General features: G+C 42.2%; 1 pseudogene; it reads right to left on the bottom strand.

Annotated features, from left to right (window-relative positions):
• Nucleotides 1-24,109, bottom strand: part of LOC139982495 (2-hydroxyacyl-CoA lyase 2-like) — a 299,720-nt pseudogene that overhangs the window by 6,604 nt on the left and 269,007 nt on the right.

A 24,109-nucleotide genomic window follows, 5' to 3' on the forward strand; every position in this document is an offset into this window, starting at 1 on the left:
AGTTGAGACACCACACCACACCACACCCACCCCACCACAACCCCTCCTACCTCAAGTAATTCAATTTAACTATTTAAACTTCACTAACTGTGAATCAGACCAAACTATACTTTACCAACCATACACAAAACTGTTTCTACTGTTTATTTCCACCTACCTGAGGATGTCACTTTATTTTCTCCTACCTGAGGATGTCACTTTATTACCTCCTACCTGAGGATGTCACTTTATTTCCTCCTACCTGAGGATGTCACTTTATTTCCTCCTACCTGAGGATGTCACTTTATTTCCTCCTACCTGAGGATGTCACTTTATTTCCTCCTACCTGAGGATGTCACTTTATTTCCTCCTACCTGAGGATGTCACTTTATTTCCTCCTACCTGAGGATGTCACTTTATTTCCTCCTACCTGAGGATGTCACTTTATTTCCTCCTACCTGAGGATGTCACTTTATTTCCTCCTACCTGAGGATGTCACTTTATTTCCTCCTACCGGAAGATGTCACTTTATTTCCTCCTACCTGAGGATGTCACTTTATATCCTCCTACCTATGGATGTCACTTTATATCCTCCTACCTGAGGATGTCACTTTATTTCCTTCTACCTATGGATGTCACTTTATTTCCTCCTACCTGAGGATGTCACTTTATATCCTCCTACCTGAGGATGTCACTTTATATCCTCCTACCTATGGATGTCACTTTATTTCCTCCTACCTGAGGATGTCACTTTATTTCCTCCTACCTGAGGATGTCACTTTATATCCTCCTACCTGAGGATGTCACTTTATTTCCTCCTACCTGAGGATGTCACTTTATTTCCTCCTACCGGAAGATGTCACTTTATTTCCTCCTACCTGAGGATGTCACTTTATATCCTCCTACCTATGGATGTCACTTTATTTCCTCCTACCTGAAGATGTCACTTTATTTCCTCCTACCTGAGGATGTCACTTTATATCCTCCTACCTGAGGATGTCACTTAACTTCCTCCTACCTGAGGATGTCACTTTATTTCTTCCTACCTGAAGATGTCACTTTATTTCCTCCTACCTGAGGATGTCACTTTATTTCCTCCTACCTGAGGATGTCACTTTATTTCCTCCTACCTGAGGATGTCACTTTATATCCTCCTACCTGAGGATGTCACTTTATATCCTCCTACCTAAGGATGTCACTTTATTTCCTCCTTCCTGAGGATGTCACTTTATTTCCTCCTACCGGAAGATGTCACTTTATTTCCTCCTACCTGAGGATGTCACTTTATATCCTCCTACCTATGGATGTCACTTTATTTCCTCCTACCTGAGGATGTCACTTTATTTCTTCCTACCTGAGGATGTCACATTATTTCCTCCTACCTGAGGATGTCACTTTATATCCTCCTACCTGAGGATGTCACTTAACTTCCTCCTACCTGAGGATGTCACTTTATTTCTTCCTACCTGAGGATGTCACTTTATTTCCTCCTACCTGAGGATGTCACTTTATTTCCTCCTACCTGAGGATGTCACTTAACTTCCTCCTACCTGAGGATGTCACTTTATATCCTCCTACCTATGGATGTCACTTTATTTCCTCCTACCTGAGGATGTCACTTTATTTCCTCCTACCTGAGGATGTCACTTTATATCCTCCTACCTGAGGATGTCACTTAACTTCCTCCTACCTGAGGATGTCACTTTATTTCCTCCTACCTGAGGATGTCACTTTATTTCCTCCTACCTGAGGATGTCACTTTATATCCTCCTACCTGAGGATGTCACTTTATTTCCTCCTACCTGAGGATGTCACTTTATTTCCTCCTACCGGAAGATGTCACTTTATTTCCTCCTACCTGAGGATGTCACTTTATATCCTCCTACCTATGGATGTCACTTTATTTCCTCCTACCTGAGGATGTCACTTTATTTCCTCCTACCTGAGGATGTCACTTTATATCCTCCTACCTGAGGATGTCACTTAACTTCCTCCTACCTGAGGATGTCACTTTATTTCCTCCTACCGGAAGATGTCACTTTATTTCTTCCTACCTGAGGATGTCACTTTATTTCCTCCTACCTGAGGATGTCACTTTATTTCCTCCTACCTGAGGATGTCACTTTATTTCCTCCTACCTGAGGATGTCACTTTATATCCTCCTACCTATGGATGTCACTTTATTTCCTCCTACCTGAGGATGTCACTTTATTTCCTCCTACCTGAGGATGTCACTTTATATCCTCCTACCTGAGGATGTCACTTAACTTCCTCCTACCTGAGGATGTCACTTTATTTCTTCCTACCTGAGGATGTCACTTTATTTCCTCCTACCTGAGGATGTCACTTTATTTCCTCCTACCTGAGGATGTCACTTTATTTCCTCCTACCTGAGGATGTCACTTTATATCCTCCTACCTGAGGATGTCACTTTATATCCTCCTACCTAAGGATGTCACTTTATTTCCTCCTTCCTGAGGATGTCACTTTATTTCCTCCTACCGGAAGATGTCACTTTATTTCCTCCTACCTGAGGATGTCACTTTATATCCTCCTACCTATGGATGTCACTTTATATCCTCCTACCTGAGGATGTCACTTTATTTCCTCCTACCTGAGGATGTCACTTTATTTCCTCCTACCTGAGGATGTCACTTTATTTCCTCCTACCTGAGGATGTCACTTTATATTCTCCTACCTATGGATGTCACTTTATTTCCTCCTACCTGAGGATGTCACTTTATTTCCTCCTACCTGAGGATGTCACTTTATATCCTCCTACCTGAGGATGTCACTTTATATCCTCCTACCTGAGGATGTCACTTTATTTCCTCCTACCTGAGGATGTCACTTTATATCCTCCTACCTGAGGATGTCACTTTATTTCTTCCTACCTGAGGATGTCACTTTATATCCTCCTACCTGAGGATGTCACTTTATTTCCTCCTACCTGAGGATGTCACTTTATTTCCTCCTACCTGAGGATGTCACTTTATATCCTCCTACCTGAGGATGTCACTTTATATCCTCCTACCTCAGGATGTCACTTTATTTCCTCCTTCCTGAGGATGTCACTTTATTTCCTCCTACCTGAGGATGTCACTTTATATCCTCCTACCTGAGGATGTCACTTTATATCCTACTACCTATGGATGTCACTTTATTTCCTCCTACCTGAGGATGTCACTTTATATCCTCCTACCTCAGGATGTCACTTTATTTCCTCCTACCTGAGGATGTCACTTTATTTCCTCCTACCTGAGGATGTCACTTTATTTCCTCCTACCTGAGGATGTCACTTTATTTCCTCCTACCTGAGGATGTCACTTTATATCCTCCTACCTGAGGATGTCACTTTATATCCTCCTACCGGAAGATGTCACTTTATATCCTCCTACCTGAGGATGTCACTTTATATCCTCCTACCTAAGGATGTCACTTTATTTCCTCCTACCTGAGGATGTCACTTTATTTCCTCCTACCTGAGGATGTCACTTTATATCCTCCTACCTGAGGATGTCACTTTATATCCTCCTACCTATGGATGTCACTTTATTTCCTCCTACCTGAGGATGTCACTTTATTTCCTCCTACCTGAGGATGTCACTTTATATCCTCCTACCTAAGGATGTCACTTTATTTCCTCCTTCCTGAGGATGTCACTTTATTTCCTCCTACCTGAGGATGTCACTTTATATCCTCCTACCTGAGGATGTCACTTTATTTCTTCCTACCTGAGGATGTCACTTTATTTCCTCCTACCTGAGGATGTCACTTTATTTCCTCCTACCTGAGGATGTCACTTTATTTCCTCCTACCTGAGGATGTCACTTTATATCCTCCTACCTGAGGATGTCACTTTATATCCTCCTACCTAAGGATGTCACTTTATTTCCTCCTTCCTGAGGATGTCACTTTATTTCCTCCTACCTGAGGATGTCACTTTATATCCTCCTACCTGAGGATGTCACTTTATTTCCTCCTACCTGAGGAAGTCACTTTATTTCCTCCTACCGGAAGATGTCACTTTATTTCCTCCTACCTGAGGATGTCACTTTATTTCCTCCTACCTGAGGATGTCACTTTATATCCTCCTACCTAAGGATGTCACTTTATATCCTCCTACCTATGGATGTCACTTTATTTCCTCCTACCTGAGGATGCCACTTTATTTCCTCCTACCTGAGGATGTCACTTTATATCCTCCTACCTGAGGATGTCACTTTATTTCCTCCTACCTGAGGAAGTCACTTTATTTCCTCCTACCGGAAGATGTCACTTTATATCCTCCTACCTATGGATGTCACTTTATTTCCTCCTACCTGAGGATGTCACTTTATTTCTTCCTACCTGAGGATGTCACTTTATTTCCTCCTACCTGAGGATGTCACTTTATTTCTTCCTACCTGAGGATGTCACTTTATTTCCTCCTACCTGAGGATGTCACTTTATTTCCTCCTACCTGAGGATGTCACTTTATATCCTCCTACCTGAGGATGTCACTTTATTTCCTCCTACCTGAGGAAGTCACTTTATTTCCTCCTACCGGAAGATGTCACTTTATTTCCTCCTACCTGAGGATGTCACTTTATATCCTCCTACCTAAGGATGTCACTTTATATCCTCCTACCTGAGGATGTCACTTTATTTCCTCCTACCTATGGATGTCACTTTATTTCCTCCTACCTGAGGATGCCACTTTATTTCCTCCTACCTGAGGATGTCACTTTATATCCTCCTACCTGAGGATGTCACTTTATTTCCTCCTACCTGAGGAAGTCACTTTATTTCCTCCTACCGGAAGATGTCACTTTATTTCCTCCTACCTGAGGATGTCACTTTATATCCTCCTACCTATGGATGTCACTTTATTTCCTCCTACCTGAGGATGTCACTTTATTTCCTCCTACCTAAGGATGTCACTTTATTTCCTCCTACCTGAGGATGTCACTTTATTCCCTCCTTCCTGAGGATGTCACTTTATTTTCTCCTACCTGAGGATGTCACTTTATTTCCTCCTACCGGAAGATGTCACTTTATTTCCTCCTACCTGAGGAAGTCACTTTATTTCCTCCTACCGGAAGATGTCACTTTATTTCCTCCTACCTGAGGATGTCACTTTATATCCTCCTACCTATGGATGTCACTTTATTTCCTCCTACCTGAGGATGTCACTTTATATCCTCCTACCTGAGGATGTCACTTTATTTCCTCCTACCTGAGGATGTCACTTTATTCCCTCCTTCCTGAGGATGTCACTTTATTTCCTCCTACCTGAGGATGTCACTTTATTTCCTCCTACCTAAGGATGTCACTTTATTTCCTCCTACCTAAGGATGTCACTTTATTCCCTCCTACCTAAGGATGTCACTTTATTCCCTCCTACCTGAGGATGTCACTTTATTTCCTCCTACCTAAGGATGTCACTTTATATCCTCCTACCTATGGATGTCACTTTATTTCCTCCTACCTGAGGATGTCACTTTATTTCCTCCTACCTGAGGATGTCACTTTATATCCTCCTACCTGAGGATGTCACTTTATTTCCTCCTACCTAAGGATGTCACTTTATTTCCTCCTACCTGAGGATGTCACTTTATTCCCTCCTTCCTGAGAATGTCACTTTATTTTCTCCTACCTGAGGATGTCACTTTATTTCCTCCTACCTAAGGATGTCACTTTATTTCCTCCTACCTAAGGAGGTCACTTTATTCCCTCCTACCTAAGGATGTCACTTTATTCCCTCCTACCTGAGGATGTCACTTTATTTCCTCCTACCTAAGGATGTCACTTTATTTCCTCCTACCTAAGGATGTCACTTTATTTCCTCCTACCTGAGGATGTCACTTTATTCCCTCCTACCTGAGGATGTCACTTTATTTCCTCCTACCTAGGGATGTCACTTTATTTCCTCCTACCTAAGGATGTCATTTTATTTCCTCCTACCTAAGGATGTCACTTTATTCCCTCCTACCTAAGGATGTCACTTTATTCCCTCCTACCTGAGGATGTCACTTTATTTCCTCCTACCTAAGGATGTCACTTTATTTCCTCCTACCTGAAAATGTCACTTTATTTCCTCCTACCTGAGGATATTACCTTATTTCCTCCCACCTGAGGATGTCCCTTTATATCCTCCTACCTGAGGATGTCACTTTATTCCCTCCTTCCTGAGGATATCACTTTATTCCCTCCTTCCTGAGGATATCACTTTATTTCCTCCTACCTGAGGATGTCACTTTTTTCCCTCCTACCTGAGGATGTCACTTTATTTCCTCCTACCTGAGGATGTCACTTTATTTTCTCCTACCTATGGATGTCACTTTATTTCCTCCTACCTGAGGATGCCACTTTATTTCCTCCTACCTGAGGATGTCACTTTATTTTCTCCTACCTATGGATGTCACTTTATTTCCTCCTACCTGAGGATGCCACTTTATTTCCTCCTACCTGAGGATGTCACTTTATATCCTCCTACCTGAGGATGTCACTTTATTTCCTCCTACCTGAGGAAGTCACTTTATTTCCTCCTACCGGAAGATGTCACTTTATTTCCTCCTACCTGAGGATGTCACTTTATATCCTCCTACCTATGGATGTCACTTTATTTCCTCCTACCTGAGGATGTCACTTTATATCCTCCTACCTGAGGATGTCACTTTATTTCCTCCTACCTGAGGATGTCACTTTATTCCCTCCTTCCTGAGGATGTCACTTTATTTCCTCCTACCTGAGGATGTCACTTTATTTCCTCCTACCTAAGGATGTCACTTTATTTCCTCCTACCTAAGGATGTCACTTTATTCCCTCCTACCTAAGGATGTCACTTTATTCCCTCCTACCTGAGGATGTCACTTTATTTCCTCCTACCTAAGGATGTCACTTTATATCCTCCTACCTATGGATGTCACTTTATTTCCTCCTACCTGAGGATGTCACTTTATTTCCTCCTACCTGAGGATGTCACTTTATATCCTCCTACCTGAGGATGTCACTTAACTTCCTCCTACCTGAGGATGTCACTTTATTTCTTCCTACCTGAGGATGTCACTTTATTTCCTCCTACCTGAGGATGTCACTTTATTTCCTCCTACCTGAGGATGTCACTTTATTTCCTCCTACCTGAGGATGTCACTTTATTTCCTCCTACCTGAGGATGTCACTTTATTTCCTCCTACCTGAGGATGTCACTTTATATCCTCCTACCTGAGGATGTCACTTTATATCCTCCTACCGGAAGATGTCACTTTATATCCTCCTACCTGAGGATGTCACTTTATATCCTCCTACCTAAGGATGTCACTTTATTTCCTCCTACCTGAGGATGTCACTTTATTTCCTCCTACCTGAGGATGTCACTTTATATCCTCCTACCTGAGGATGTCACTTTATATCCTCCTACCTATGGATGTCACTTTATTTCCTCCTACCTGAGGATGTCACTTTATTTCCTCCTACCTGAGGATGTCACTTTATATCCTCCTACCTGAGGATGTCACTTTATTTCTTCCTACCTGAGGATGTCACTTTATATCCTCCTACCTGAGGATGTCACTTTATTTCCTCCTACCTGAGGATGTCACTTTATTTCCTCCTACCTGAGGATGTCACTTTATATCCTCCTACCTGAGGATGTCACTTTATATCCTCCTACCTCAGGATGTCACTTTATTTCCTCCTTCCTGAGGATGTCACTTTATTTCCTCCTACCTGAGGATGTCACTTTATATGCTCCTACCTGAGGATGTCACTTTATATCCTACTACCTATGGATGTCACTTTATTTCCTCCTACCTGAGGATGTCACTTTATATCCTCCTACCTCAGGATGTCACTTTATTTCCTCCTACCTGAGGATGTCACTTTATTTCCTCCTACCTGAGGATGTCACTTTATTTCCTCCTACCTGAGGATGTCACTTTATTTCCTCCTACCTGAGGATGTCACTTTATATCCTCCTACCTGAGGATGTCACTTTATATCTTCCTACCGGAAGATGTCACTTTATATCCTCCTACCTGAGGATGTCACTTTATATCCTCCTACCTAAGGATGTCACTTTATTTCCTCCTACCTGAGGATGTCACTTTATTTCCTCCTACCTGAGGATGTCACTTTATATCCTCCTACCTGAGGATGTCACTTTATATCCTCCTACCTATGGATGTCACTTTATTTCCTCCTACCTGAGGATGTCACTTTATTTCCTCCTACCTGAGGATGTCACTTTATATCCTCCTACCTAAGGATGTCACTTTATTTCCTCCTTCCTGAGGATGTCACTTTATTTCCTCCTACCTGAGGATGTCACTTTATATCCTCCTACCTGAGGATGTCACTTTATTTCTTCCTACCTGAGGATGTCACTTTATTTCCTCCTACCTGAGGATGTCACTTTATTTCCTCCTACCTGAGGATGTCACTTTATTTCCTCCTACCTGAGGATGTCACTTTATATCCTCCTACCTGAGGATGTCACTTTATATCCTCCTACCTAAGGATGTCACTTTATTTCCTCCTTCCTGAGGATGTCACTTTATTTCCTCCTACCTGAGGATGTCACTTTATATCCTCCTACCTGAGGATGTCACTTTATTTCCTCCTACCTGAGGAAGTCACTTTATTTCCTCCTACCGGAAGATGTCACTTTATTTCCTCCTACCTGAGGATGTCACTTTATTTCCTCCTACCTGAGGATGTCACTTTATTTCCTCCTACCTGAGGATGTCACTTTATTTCCTCCTACCTGAGGATGTCACTTTATATCCTCCTACCTGAGGATGTCACTTTATATCTTCCTACCGGAAGATGTCACTTTATATCCTCCTACCTGAGGATGTCACTTTATATCCTCCTACCTAAGGATGTCACTTTATTTCCTCCTACCTGAGGATGTCACTTTATTTCCTCCTACCTGAGGATGTCACTTTATATCCTCCTACCTGAGGATGTCACTTTATATCCTCCTACCTATGGATGTCACTTTATTTCCTCCTACCTGAGGATGTCACTTTATTTCCTCCTACCTGAGGATGTCACTTTATATCCTCCTACCTAAGGATGTCACTTTATTTCCTCCTTCCTGAGGATGTCACTTTATTTCCTCCTACCTGAGGATGTCACTTTATATCCTCCTACCTGAGGATGTCACTTTATTTCTTCCTACCTGAGGATGTCACTTTATTTCCTCCTACCTGAGGATGTCACTTTATTTCCTCCTACCTGAGGATGTCACTTTATTTCCTCCTACCTGAGGATGTCACTTTATATCCTCCTACCTGAGGATGTCACTTTATATCCTCCTACCTAAGGATGTCACTTTATTTCCTCCTTCCTGAGGATGTCACTTTATTTCCTCCTACCTGAGGATGTCACTTTATATCCTCCTACCTGAGGATGTCACTTTATTTCCTCCTACCTGAGGAAGTCACTTTATTTCCTCCTACCGGAAGATGTCACTTTATTTCCTCCTACCTGAGGATGTCACTTTATTTCCTCCTACCTGAGGATGTCACTTTATATCCTCCTACCTAAGGATGTCACTTTATATCCTCCTACCTATGGATGTCACTTTATTTCCTCCTACCTGAGGATGCCACTTTATTTCCTCCTACCTGAGGATGTCACTTTATATCCTCCTACCTGAGGATGTCACTTTATTTCCTCCTACCTGAGGAAGTCACTTTATTTCCTCCTACCGGAAGATGTCACTTTATATCCTCCTACCTATGGATGTCACTTTATTTCCTCCTACCTGAGGATGTCACTTTATTTCTTCCTACCTGAGGATGTCACTTTATTTCCTCCGACCTGAGGATGTCACTTTATTTCTTCCTACCTGAGGATGTCACTTTATTTCCTCCTACCTGAGGATGTCACTTTATTTCCTCCTACCTGAGGATGTCACTTTATATCCTCCTACCTGAGGATGTCACTTTATTTCCTCCTACCTGAGGAAGTCACTTTATTTCCTCCTACCGGAAGATGTCACTTTATTTCCTCCTACCTGAGGATGCCACTTTATTTCCTCCTACCTGAGGATGTCACTTTATATCCTCCTACCTGAGGATGTCACTTTATTTCCTCCTACCTGAGGAAGTCACTTTATTTCCTCCTACCGGAAGATGTCACTTTATTTCCTCCTACCTGAGGATGTCACTTTATATCCTCCTACCTATGGATGTCACTTTATTTCCTCCTACCTGAGGATGTCACTTTATTTCCTCCTACCTAAGGATGTCACTTTATTTCCTCCTACCTGAGGATGTCACTTTATTCCCTCCTTCCTGAGGATGTCACTTTATTTTCTCCTACCTGAGGATGTCACTTTATTTCCTCCTACCTAAGGATGTCACTTTATTTCCTCCTACCTAAGGAGGTCCCTTTATTCCCTCCTACCTAAGGATGTCACTTTATTCCCTCCTACCTGAGGATGTCACTTTATTTCCTCCTACCTAAGGATGTCACTTTATTTCCTCCTACCTAAGGATGTCACTTTATTTCCTCCTACCTGAGGATGTCACTTTATTCCCTCCTACCTGAGGATGTCACTTTATTTCCTCCTACCTAGGGATGTCACTTTATTTCCTCCTACCTAAGGATGTCACTTTATTTCCTCCTACCTAAGGATGTCACTTTATTCCCTCCTACCTAAGGATGTCACTTTATTCCCTCCTACCTGAGGATGTCACTTTATTTCCTCCTACCTAAGGATGTCACTTTATTTCCTCCTACCTGAAAATGTCACTTTATTTCCTCCTACCTGAGGATATTACTTTATTTCCTCCCACCTGAGGATGTCACTTTATATCCTCCTACCTGAGGATGTCACTTTATTCCCTCCTTCCTGAGGATATCACTTTATTCCCTCCTTCCTGAGGATATCACTTTATTTCCTCCTACCTGAGGATGTCACTTTTTTCCCTCCTACCTGAGGATGTCACTTTATTTCCTCCTACCTGAGGATGTCACTTTATTTTCTCCTACCTATGGATGTCACTTTATTTCCTCCTACCTGAGGATGCCACTTTATTTCCTCCTACCTGAGGATGTCACTTTATTTTCTCCTACCTATGGATGTCACTTTATTTCCTCCTACCTGAGGATGCCACTTTATTTCCTCCTACCTGAGGATGTCACTTTATATCCTCCTACCTGAGGATGTCACTTTATTTCCTCCTACCTGAGGAAGTCACTTTATTTCCTCCTACCGGAAGATGTCACTTTATTTCCTCCTACCTGAGGATGTCACTTTATATCCTCCTACCTATGGATGTCACTTTATTTCCTCCTACCTGAGGATGTCACTTTATATCCTCCTACCTGAGGATGTCACTTTATTTCCTCCTACCTGAGGATGTCACTTTATTCCCTCCTTCCTGAGGATGTCACTTTATTTCCTCCTACCTGAGGATGTCACTTTATTTCCTCCTACCTAAGGATGTCACTTTATTTCCTCCTACCTAAGGATGTCACTTTATTCCCTCCTACCTAAGGATGTCACTTTATTCCCTCCTACCTGAGGATGTCACTTTATTTCCTCCTACCTAAGGATGTCACTTTATTTCCTCCTACCTAAGGATGTCACTTTATTTCCTCCTACCTGAGGATGTCACTTTATTCCCTCCTACCTGAGGATGTCACTTTATTTCCTCCTACCTAAGGATGTCACTTTATTTCCTCCTACCTAAGGATGTCACTTTATTTCCTCCTACCTAAGGATGTCACTTTATTCCCTCCTACCTAAGGATGTCACTTTATTCCCTCCTACCTGAGGATGTCACTTTATTTCCTCCTACCTAAGGATGTCACTTTATTTCCTCCTACCTGAGGATGTCACTTTATTTCCTCCTACCTGAGGATATCACTTTATTTCCTCCCACCTGAGGATGTCACTTTATATCCTCCTACCTGAGGATGTCACTTTATTCCCTCCTTCCTGAGGATATCACTTTATTCCCTCCTTCCTGAGGATGTCACTTTATTTCCTCCTACCTGAGGATGTCACTTTTTTCCCTCCTACCTGAGGATGTCACTTTATTTCCTCCTACCTGAGGATGTCACTTTATTTTCTCCTACCTGAGGATGTCACTTTATGGCCTCCTACCTGAGGATGTCACTTTATTTCCTCCTACCTGAGGATGTCACTTTATTTCCTCCTACCTGAGGATGTCACTTTATATCCTCCTACCTGAGGATGTCACTTTATATCCTCCTACCTAAGGATGTCACTTTATATCCTCCTACCTGAGGATGTCACTTTATATCCTCCTACCTAAGGATGTCACTTTATTTCCTCCTACCTGAGGATGTCACTTTATTTCCTCCTACCTGAGGATGTCACTTTATATCCTCCTACCTGAGGATGTCACTTTATATCCTCCTACCTATGGATGTCACTTTATTTCCTCCTACCTGAGGATGTCACTTTATTTCCTCCTACCGGAAGATGTCACTTTATTTCCTCCTACCTGAGGATGTCACTTTATATCCTCCTACCTATGGATGTCACTTTATTTCCTCCTACCTGAGGATGTCACTTTATTTCCTCCTACCTGAGGATGTCACTTTATATCCTCCTACCTGAGGATGTCACTTAACTTCCTCCTACCTGAGGATGTCACTTTATTTCCTCCTACCGGAAGATGTCACTTTATTTCTTCCTACCTGAGGATGTCACTTTATTTCCTCCTACCTGAGGATGTCACTTTATTTCCTCCTACCTGAGGATGTCACTTTATTTCCTCCTACCTGAGGATGTCACTTTATATCCTCCTACCTATGGATGTCACTTTATTTCCTCCTACCTGAGGATGTCACTTTATTTCCTCCTACCTGAGGATGTCACTTTATATCCTCCTACCTGAGGATGTCACTTAACTTCCTCCTACCTGAGGATGTCACTTTATTTCTTCCTACCTGAGGATGTCACTTTATTTCCTCCTACCTGAGGATGTCACTTTATTTCCTCCTACCTGAGGATGTCACTTTATTTCCTCCTACCTGAGGATGTCACTTTATATCCTCCTACCTGAGGATGTCACTTTATATCCTCCTACCTGAGGATGTCACTTTATTTCCTCCTACCGGAAGATTTCACTTTATTTCCTCCTACCTGAGGATGTCACTTTATATCCTCCTACCTATGGATGTCACTTTATATCCTCCTACCTGAGGATGTCACTTTATTTCCTCCTACCTGAGGATGTCACTTTATTTCCTCCTACCTGAGGATGTCACTTTATTTCCTCCTACCTGAGGATGTCACTTTATATTCTCCTACCTATGGATGTCACTTTATTTCCTCCTACCTGAGGATGTCACTTTATTTCCTCCTACCTGAGGATGTCACTTTATATCCTCCTACCTGAGGATGTCACTTTATATCCTCCTACCTGAGGATGTCACTTTATTTCCTCCTACCTGAGGATGTCACTTTATATCCTCCTACCTGAGGATGTCACTTTATTTCTTCCTACCTGAGGATGTCACTTTATTTCCTCCTACCTGAGGATGTCACTTTATTTCCTCCTACCTGAGGATGTCACTTTATTTCCTCCTACCTGAGGATGTCACTTTATATCCTCGTACCTGAGGATGTCACTTTATATCCTCCTACCTAAGGATGTCACTTTATTTCCTCCTTCCTGAGGATGTCACTTTATTTCCTCCTACCTGAGGATGTCACTTTATATCCTCCTACCTGAGGATGTCACTTTATATCCTACTACCTATGGATGTCACTTTATTTCCTCCTACCTGAGGATGTCACTTTATATCCTCCTACCTAAGGATGTCACTTTATTTCCTCCTACCTGAGGATGTCACTTTATTTCCTCCTACCTGAGGATGTCACTTTATTTCCTCCTACCTGAGGATGTCACTTTATTTCCTCCTACCTGAGGATGTCACTTTATATCCTCCTACCTGAGGATGTCACTTTATATTCTCCTACCGGAAGATGTCACTTTATATCCTCCTACCTGAGGATGTCACTTTATATCCTCCTACCTAAGGATGTCACTTTATTTCCTCCTACCTGAGGATGTCACTTTATTTCCTCCTACCTGAGGATGTCACTTTATATCCTCCTACCTGAGGATGTCACTTTATATCCTCCTACCTATGGATGTCACTTTATTTCCTCCTACCTGAGGATGTCACTTTATTTCCTCCTACCTGAGGATGTCACTTTATATCCTCCTACCTAAGGATGTCACTTTATTTCCTCCTTCCTGAGGATGTCACTTTATTTCCTCCTACCTGAGGATGTCACTTTATATCCTCCTACCTGAGGATGTCACTTTATTTCTTCCTACCTGAGGATGTCACTTTATTTCCTCCTACCTGAGGATGTCACTTTATTTCCTCCTACCTGAGGATATCACTTTATTCCCTCCTTCCTGAGGATGTCACTTTATTTCCTCCTACCTGAGGATGTCACTTTTTTCCCTCCTACCTGAGGATGTCACTTTATTTCCTCCTACCTGAGGATGTCACTTTATTTTCTCCTACCTGAGGATGTCACTTTATGGCCTCCTACCTGAGGATGTCACTTTATTTCCTCCTACCTGAGGATGTCACTTTATTTCCTCCTACCTGAGGATGTCACTTTATATCCTCCTACCTGAGGATGTCACTTTATATCCTCCTACCTATGGATGTCACTTTATATCCTCCTACCTGAGGATGTCACTTTATATCCTCCTACCTAAGGATGTCACTTTATTTCCTCCTACCTGAGGATGTCACTTTATTTCCTCCTACCTGAGGATGTCACTTTATATCCTCCTACCTGAGGATGTCACTTTATATCCTCCTACCTATGGATGTCACTTTATTTCCTCCTACCTGAGGATGTCACTTTATTTCCTCCTACCTGAGGATGTCACTTTATATCCTCCTACCTAAGGATGTCACTTTATTTCCTCCTTCCAGAGGATGTCACTTTATTTCCTCCTACCTGAGGATGTCACTTTATTTCCTCCTACCGGAAGATGTCACTTTATTTCCTCCTACCTGAGGATGTCACTTTATATCCTCCTACCTATGGATGTCACTTTATTTCCTCCTACCTGAGGATGTCACTTTATTTCCTCCTACCTGAGGATGTCACTTTATATCCTCCTACCTGAGGATGTCACTTAACTTCCTCCTACCTGAGGATGTCACTTTATTTCCTCCTACCTGAAGATGTCACTTTATTTCTTCCTACCTGAGGATGTCACTTTATTTCCTCCTACCTGAGGATGTCACTTTATTTCCTCCTACCTGAGGATGTCACTTTATTTCCTCCTACCTGAGGATGTCACTTTATATCCTCCTACCTATGGATGTCACTTTATTTCCTCCTACCTGAGGATGTCACTTTATTTCCTCCTACCTGAGGATGTCACTTTATATCCTCCTACCTGAGGATGTCACTTAACTTCCTCCTACCTGAGGATGTCACTTTATTTCTTCCTACCTGAGGATGTCACTTTATTTCCTCCTACCTGAGGATGTCACTTTATTTCCTCCTACCTGAGGATGTCACTTTATTTCCTCCTACCTGAGGATGTCACTTTATATCCTCCTACCTGAGGATGTCACTTTATATCCTCCTACCTGAGGATGTCACTTTATTTCCTCCTACCGGAAGATGTCACTTTATTTCCTCCTACCTGAGGATGTCACTTTATATCCTCCTACCTATGGATGTCACTTTATATCCTCCTACCTGAGGATGTCACTTTATTTCCTCCTACCTGAGGATGTCACTTTATATCCTCCTACCTGAGGATGTCACTTTATTTCCTCCTACCTGAGGATGTCACTTTATTTCCTCCTACCGGAAGATGTCACTTTATTTCCTCCTACCTGAGGATGTCACTTTATATTCTCCTACCTATGGATGTCACTTTATTTCCTCCTACCTGAGGATGTCACTTTATTTCCTCCTACCTGAGGATGTCACTTTATATCCTCCTACCTGAGGATGTCACTTAACTTCCTCCTACCTGAGGATGTCACTTTATTTCCTCCTACCGGAAGATGTCACTTTATTTCTTCCTACCTGAGGATGTCACTTTATTTCCTCCTACCTGAGGATGTCACTTTATTTCCTCCTACCTGAGGATGTCACTTTATTTCCTCCTACCTGAGGATGTCACTTTATATCCTCCTACCTATGGATGTCACTTTATTTCCTCCTACCTGAGGATGTCACTTTATTTCCTCCTACCTGAGGATGTCACTTTATATCCTCCTACCTGAGGATGTCACTTAACTTCCTCCTACCTGAGGATGTCACTTTATTTCTTCCTACCTGAGGATGTCACTTTATTTCCTCCTACCTGAGGATGTCACTTTATTTCCTCCTACCTGAGGATGTCACTTTATATCCTCCTACCTGAGGATGTCACTTTATATCCTCCTACCTATGGATGTCACTTTATATCCTCCTACCTGAGGATGTCACTTTATATCCTCCTACCTAAGGATGTCACTTTATTTCCTCCTACCTGAGGATGTCACTTTATTTCCTCCTACCTGAGGATGTCACTTTATATCCTCCTACCTGAGGATGTCACTTTATATCCTCCTACCTATGGATGTCACTTTATTTCCTCCTACCTGAGGATGTCACTTTATTTCCTCCTACCTGAGGATGTCACTTTATATCCTCCTACCTAAGGATGTCACTTTATTTCCTCCTTCCAGAGGATGTCACTTTATTTCCTCCTACCTGAGGATGTCACTTTATTTCCTCCTACCGGAAGATGTCACTTTATTTCCTCCTACCTGAGGATGTCACTTTATATCCTCCTACCTATGGATGTCACTTTATTTCCTCCTACCTGAGGATGTCACTTTATTTCCTCCTACCTGAGGATGTCACTTTATATCCTCCTACCTGAGGATGTCACTTAACTTCCTCCTACCTGAGGATGTCACTTTATTTCCTCCTACCGGAAGATGTCACTTTATTTCTTCCTACCTGAGGATGTCACTTTATTTCCTCCTACCTGAGGATGTCACTTTATTTCCTCCTACCTGAGGATGTCACTTTATTTCCTCCTACCTGAGGATGTCACTTTATATCCTCCTACCTATGGATGTCACTTTATTTCCTCCTACCTGAGGATGTCACTTTATTTCCTCCTACCTGAGGATGTCACTTTATATCCTCCTACCTGAGGATGTCACTTAACTTCCTCCTACCTGAGGATGTCACTTTATTTCTTCCTACCTGAGGATGTCACTTTATTTCCTCCTACCTGAGGATGTCACTTTATTTCCTCCTACCTGAGGATGTCACTTTATTTCCTCCTACCTGAGGATGTCACTTTATATCCTCCTACCTGAGGATGTCACTTTATATCCTCCTACCTAAGGATGTCACTTTATTTCCTCCTTCCTGAGGATGTCACTTTATTTCCTCCTACCGGAAGATGTCACTTTATTTCCTCCTACCTGAGGATGTCACTTTATATCCTCCTACCTATGGATGTCACTTTATATCCTCCTACCTGAGGATGTCACTTTATTTCCTCCTACCTGAGGATGTCACTTTATTTCCTCCTACCTGAGGATGTCACTTTATTTCCTCCTACCTGAGGATGTCACTTTATATTCTCCTACCTATGGATGTCACTTTATTTCCTCCTACCTGAGGATGTCACTTTATTTCCTCCTACCTGAGGATGTCACTTTATATCCTCCTACCTGAGGATGTCACTTTATATCCTCCTACCTGAGGATGTCACTTTATTTCCTCCTACCTGAGGATGTCACTTTATATCCTCCTACCTGAGGATGTCACTTTATTTCTTCCTACCTGAGGATGTCACTTTATATCCTCCTACCTGAGGATGTCACTTTATTTCCTCCTACCTGAGGATGTCACTTTATTTCCTCCTACCTGAGGATGTCACTTTATATCCTCCTACCTGAGGATGTCACTTTATATCCTCCTACCTCAGGATGTCACTTTATTTCCTCCTTCCTGAGGATGTCACTTTATTTCCTCCTACCTGAGGATGTCACTTTATATCCTCCTACCTGAGGATGTCACTTTATATCCTACTACCTATGGATGTCACTTTATTTCCTCCTACCTGAGGATGTCACTTTATATCCTCCTACCTCAGGATGTCACTTTATTTCCTCCTACCTGAGGATGTCACTTTATTTCCTCCTACCTGAGGATGTCACTTTATTTCCTCCTACCTGAGGATGTCACTTTATTTCCTCCTACCTGAGGATGTCACTTTATATCCTCCTACCTGAGGATGTCACTTTATATCCTCCTACCGGAAGATGTCACTTTATATCCTCCTACCTGAGGATGTCACTTTATATCCTCCTACCTAAGGATGTCACTTTATTTCCTCCTACCTGAGGATGTCACTTTATTTCCTCCTACCTGAGGATGTCACTTTATATCCTCCTACCTTAGGATGTCACTTTATATCCTCCTACCTATGGATGTCACTTTATATCCTCCTACCTGAGGATGTCACTTTATATCCTCCTACCTAAGGATGTCACTTTATTTCCTCCTACCTGAGGATGTCACTTTATTTCCTCCTACCTAAGGATGTCACTTTATTTCCTCCTACCTAAGGATGTCACTTTATTCCCTCCTACCTAAGGATGTCACTTTATTCCCTCCTACCTGAGGATGTCACTTTATTTCCTCCTACCTAAGGATGTCACTTTATTTCCTCCTACCTGAGGATGTCACTTTATTTCCTCCTACCTGAGGATATCACTTTATTTCCTCCCACCTGAGGATGTCACTTTATATCCTCCTACCTGAGGATGTCACTTTATTCCCTCCTTCCTGAGGATATCACTTTATTCCCTCCTTCCTGAGGATGTCACTTTATTTCCTCCTACCTGAGGATGTCACTTTTTTCCCTCCTACCTGAGGATGTCACTTTATTTCCTCCTACCTGAGGATGTCACTTTATTTTCTCCTACCTGAGGATGTCACTTTATGGCCTCCTACCTGAGGATGTCACTTTATTTCCTCCTACCTGAGGATGTCACTTTATTTCCTCCTACCTGAGGATGTCACTTTATATCCTCCTACCTGAGGATGTCACTTTATATCCTCCTACCTAAGGATGTCACTTTATATCCTCCTACCTGAGGATGTCACTTTATATCCTCCTACCTAAGGATGTCACTTTATTTCCTCCTACCTGAGGATGTCACTTTATTTCCTCCTACCTGAGGATGTCACTTTATATCCTCCTACCTGAGGATGTCACTTTATATCCTCCTACCTATGGATGTCACTTTATTTCCTCCTACCTGAGGATGTCACTTTATTTCCTCCTACCGGAAGATGTCACTTTATTTCCTCCTACCTGAGGATGTCACTTTATATCCTCCTACCTATGGATGTCACTTTATTTCCTCCTACCTGAGGATGTCACTTTATTTCCTCCTACCTGAGGATGTCACTTTATATCCTCCTACCTGAGGATGTCACTTAACTTCCTCCTACCTGAGGATGTCACTTTATTTCCTCCTACCGGAAGATGTCACTTTATTTCTTCCTACCTGAGGATGTCACTTTATTTCCTCCTACCTGAGGATGTCACTTTATTTCCTCCTACCTGAGGATGTCACTTTATTTCCTCCTACCTGAGGATGTCACTTTATATCCTCCTACCTATGGATGTCACTTTATTTCCTCCTACCTGAGGATGTCACTTTATTTCCTCCTACCTGAGGATGTCACTTTATATCCTCCTACCTGAGGATGTCACTTAACTTCCTCCTACCTGAGGATGTCACTTTATTTCTTCCTACCTGAGGATGTCACTTTATTTCCTCCTACCTGAGGATGTCACTTTATTTCCTCCTACCTGAGGATGTCACTTTATTTCCTCCTACCTGAGGATGTCACTTTATATCCTCCTACCTGAGGATGTCACTTTATATCCTCCTACCTGAGGATGTCACTTTATTTCCTCCTACCGGAAGATTTCACTTTATTTCCTCCTACCTGAGGATGTCACTTTATATCCTCCTACCTATGGATGTCACTTTATATCCTCCTACCTGAGGATGTCACTTTATTTCCTCCTACCTGAGGATGTCACTTTATTTCCTCCTACCTGAGGATGTCACTTTATTTCCTCCTACCTGAGGATGTCACTTTATATTCTCCTACCTATGGATGTCACTTTATTTCCTCCTACCTGAGGATGTCACTTTATTTCCTCCTACCTGAGGATGTCACTTTATATCCTCCTACCTGAGGATGTCACTTTATATCCTCCTACCTGAGGATGTCACTTTATTTCCTCCTACCTGAGGATGTCACTTTATATCCTCCTACCTGAGGATGTCACTTTATTTCTTCCTACCTGAGGATGTCACTTTATTTCCTCCTACCTGAGGATGTCACTTTATTTCCTCCTACCTGAGGATGTCACTTTATTTCCTCCTACCTGAGGATGTCACTTTATATCCTCGTACCTGAGGATGTCACTTTATATCCTCCTACCTAAGGATGTCACTTTATTTCCTCCTTCCTGAGGATGTCACTTTATTTCCTCCTACCTGAGGATGTCACTTTATATCCTCCTACCTGAGGATGTCACTTTATATCCTACTACCTATGGATGTCACTTTATTTCCTCCTACCTGAGGATGTCACTTTATATCCTCCTACCTAAGGATGTCACTTTATTTCCTCCTACCTGAGGATGTCACTTTATTTCCTCCTACCTGAGGATGTCACTTTATTTCCTCCTACCTGAGGATGTCACTTTATTTCCTCCTACCTGAGGATGTCACTTTATATCCTCCTACCTGAGGATGTCACTTTATATCCTCCTACCGGAAGATGTCACTTTATATCCTCCTACCTGAGGATGTCACTTTATATCCTCCTACCTAAGGATGTCACTTTATTTCCTCCTACCTGAGGATGTCACTTTATTTCCTCCTACCTGAGGATGTCACTTTATATCCTCCTACCTGAGGATGTCACTTTATATCCTCCTACCTATGGATGTCACTTTATTTCCTCCTACCTGAGGATGTCACTTTATTTCCTCCTACCTGAGGATGTCACTTTATATCCTCCTACCTAAGGATGTCACTTTATTTCCTCCTTCCTGAGGATGTCACTTTATTTCCTCCTACCTGAGGATGTCACTTTATATCCTCCTACCTGAGGATGTCACTTTATTTCTTCCTACCTGAGGATGTCACTTTATTTCCTCCTACCTGAGGATGTCACTTTATTTCCTCCTACCTGAGGATATCACTTTATTCCCTCCTTCCTGAGGATGTCACTTTATTTCCTCCTACCTGAGGATGTCACTTTTTTCCCTCCTACCTGAGGATGTCACTTTATTTCCTCCTACCTGAGGATGTCACTTTATTTTCTCCTACCTGAGGATGTCACTTTATGGCCTCCTACCTGAGGATGTCACTTTATTTCCTCCTACCTGAGGATGTCACTTTATTTCCTCCTACCTGAGGATGTCACTTTATATCCTCCTACCTGAGGATGTCACTTTATATCCTCCTACCTATGGATGTCACTTTATATCCTCCTACCTGAGGATGTCACTTTATATCCTCCTACCTAAGGATGTCACTTTATTTCCTCCTACCTGAGGATGTCACTTTATTTCCTCCTACCTGAGGATGTCACTTTATATCCTCCTACCTGAGGATGTCACTTTATATCCTCCTACCTATGGATGTCACTTTATTTCCTCCTACCTGAGGATGTCACTTTATTTCCTCCTACCTGAGGATGTCACTTTATATCCTCCTACCTAAGGATGTCACTTTATTTCCTCCTTCCAGAGGATGTCACTTTATTTCCTCCTACCTGAGGATGTCACTTTATTTCCTCCTACCGGAAGATGTCACTTTATTTCCTCCTACCTGAGGATGTCACTTTATATCCTCCTACCTATGGATGTCACTTTATTTCCTCCTACCTGAGGATGTCACTTTATTTCCTCCTACCTGAGGATGTCACTTTATATCCTCCTACCTGAGGATGTCACTTAACTTCCTCCTACCTGAGGATGTCACTTTATTTCCTCCTACCTGAAGATGTCACTTTATTTCTTCCTACCTGAGGATGTCACTTTATTTCCTCCTACCTGAGGATGTCACTTTATTTCCTCCTACCTGAGGATGTCACTTTATTTCCTCCTACCTGAGGATGTCACTTTATATCCTCCTACCTATGGATGTCACTTTATTTCCTCCTACCTGAGGATGTCACTTTATTTCCTCCTACCTGAGGATGTCACTTTATATCCTCCTACCTGAGGATGTCACTTAACTTCCTCCTACCTGAGGATGTCACTTTATTTCTTCCTACCTGAGGATGTCACTTTATTTCCTCCTACCTGAGGATGTCACTTTAATTCCTCCTACCTGAGGATGTCACTTTATTTCCTCCTACCTGAGGATGTCACTTTATATCCTCCTACCTGAGGATGTCACTTTATATCCTCCTACCTGAGGATGTCACTTTATTTCCTCCTACCGGAAGATGTCACTTTATTTCCTCCTACCTGAGGATGTCACTTTATATCCTCCTACCTATGGATGTCACTTTATATCCTCCTACCTGAGGATGTCACTTTATTTCCTCCTACCTGAGGATGTCACTTTATATCCTCCTACCTGAGGATGTCACTTTATTTCCTCCTACCTGAGGATGTCACTTTATTTCCTCCTACCGGAAGATGTCACTTTATTTCCTCCTACCTGAGGATGTCACTTTATATTCTCCTACCTATGGATGTCACTTTATTTCCTCCTACCTGAGGATGTCACTTTATTTCCTCCTACCTGAGGATGTCACTTTATATCCTCCTACCTGAGGATGTCACTTAACTTCCTCCTACCTGAGGATGTCACTTTATTTCCTCCTACCGGAAGATGTCACTTTATTTCTTCCTACCTGAGGATGTCACTTTATTTCCTCCTACCTGAGGATGTCACTTTATTTCCTCCTACCTGAGGATGTCACTTTATTTCCTCCTACCTGAGGATGTCACTTTATATCCTCCTACCTATGGATGTCACTTTATTTCCTCCTACCTGAGGATGTCACTTTATTTCCTCCTACCTGAGGATGTCACTTTATATCCTCCTACCTGAGGATGTCACTTAACTTCCTCCTACCTGAGGATGTCACTTTATTTCTTCCTACCTGAGGATGTCACTTTATTTCCTCCTACCTGAGGATGTCACTTTATTTCCTCCTACCTGAGGATGTCACTTTATATCCTCCTACCTGAGGATGTCACTTTATATCCTCCTACCTATGGATGTCACTTTATATCCTCCTACCTGAGGATGTCACTTTATATCCTCCTACCTAAGGATGTCACTTTATTTCCTCCTACCTGAGGATGTCACTTTATTTCCTCCTACCTGAGGATGTCACTTTATATCCTCCTACCTGAGGATGTCACTTTATATCCTCCTACCTATGGATGTCACTTTATTTCCTCCTACCTGAGGATGTCACTTTATTTCCTCCTACCTGAGGATGTCACTTTATATCCTCCTACCTAAGGATGTCACTTTATTTCCTCCTTCCAGAGGATGTCACTTTATTTCCTCCTACCTGAGGATGTCACTTTATTTCCTCCTACCGGAAGATGTCACTTTATTTCCTCCTACCTGAGGATGTCACTTTATATCCTCCTACCTATGGATGTCACTTTATTTCCTCCTACCTGAGGATGTCACTTTATTTCCTCCTACCTGAGGATGTCACTTTATATCCTCCTACCTGAGGATGTCACTTAACTTCCTCCTACCTGAGGATGTCACTTTATTTCCTCCTACCGGAAGATGTCACTTTATTTCTTCCTACCTGAGGATGTCACTTTATTTCCTCCTACCTGAGGATGTCACTTTATTTCCTCCTACCTGAGGATGTCACTTTATTTCCTCCTACCTGAGGATGTCACTTTATATCCTCCTACCTATGGATGTCACTTTATTTCCTCCTACCTGAGGATGTCACTTTATTTCCTCCTACCTGAGGATGTCACTTTATATCCTCCTACCTGAGGATGTCACTTAACTTCCTCCTACCTGAGGATGTCACTTTATTTCTTCCTACCTGAGGATGTCA

Source organism: Apostichopus japonicus, chromosome 16 (assembly GCF_037975245.1).
Source record: "Apostichopus japonicus isolate 1M-3 chromosome 16, ASM3797524v1, whole genome shotgun sequence".
Taxonomy (NCBI): domain Eukaryota; kingdom Metazoa; phylum Echinodermata; class Holothuroidea; order Aspidochirotida; family Stichopodidae; genus Apostichopus; species Apostichopus japonicus.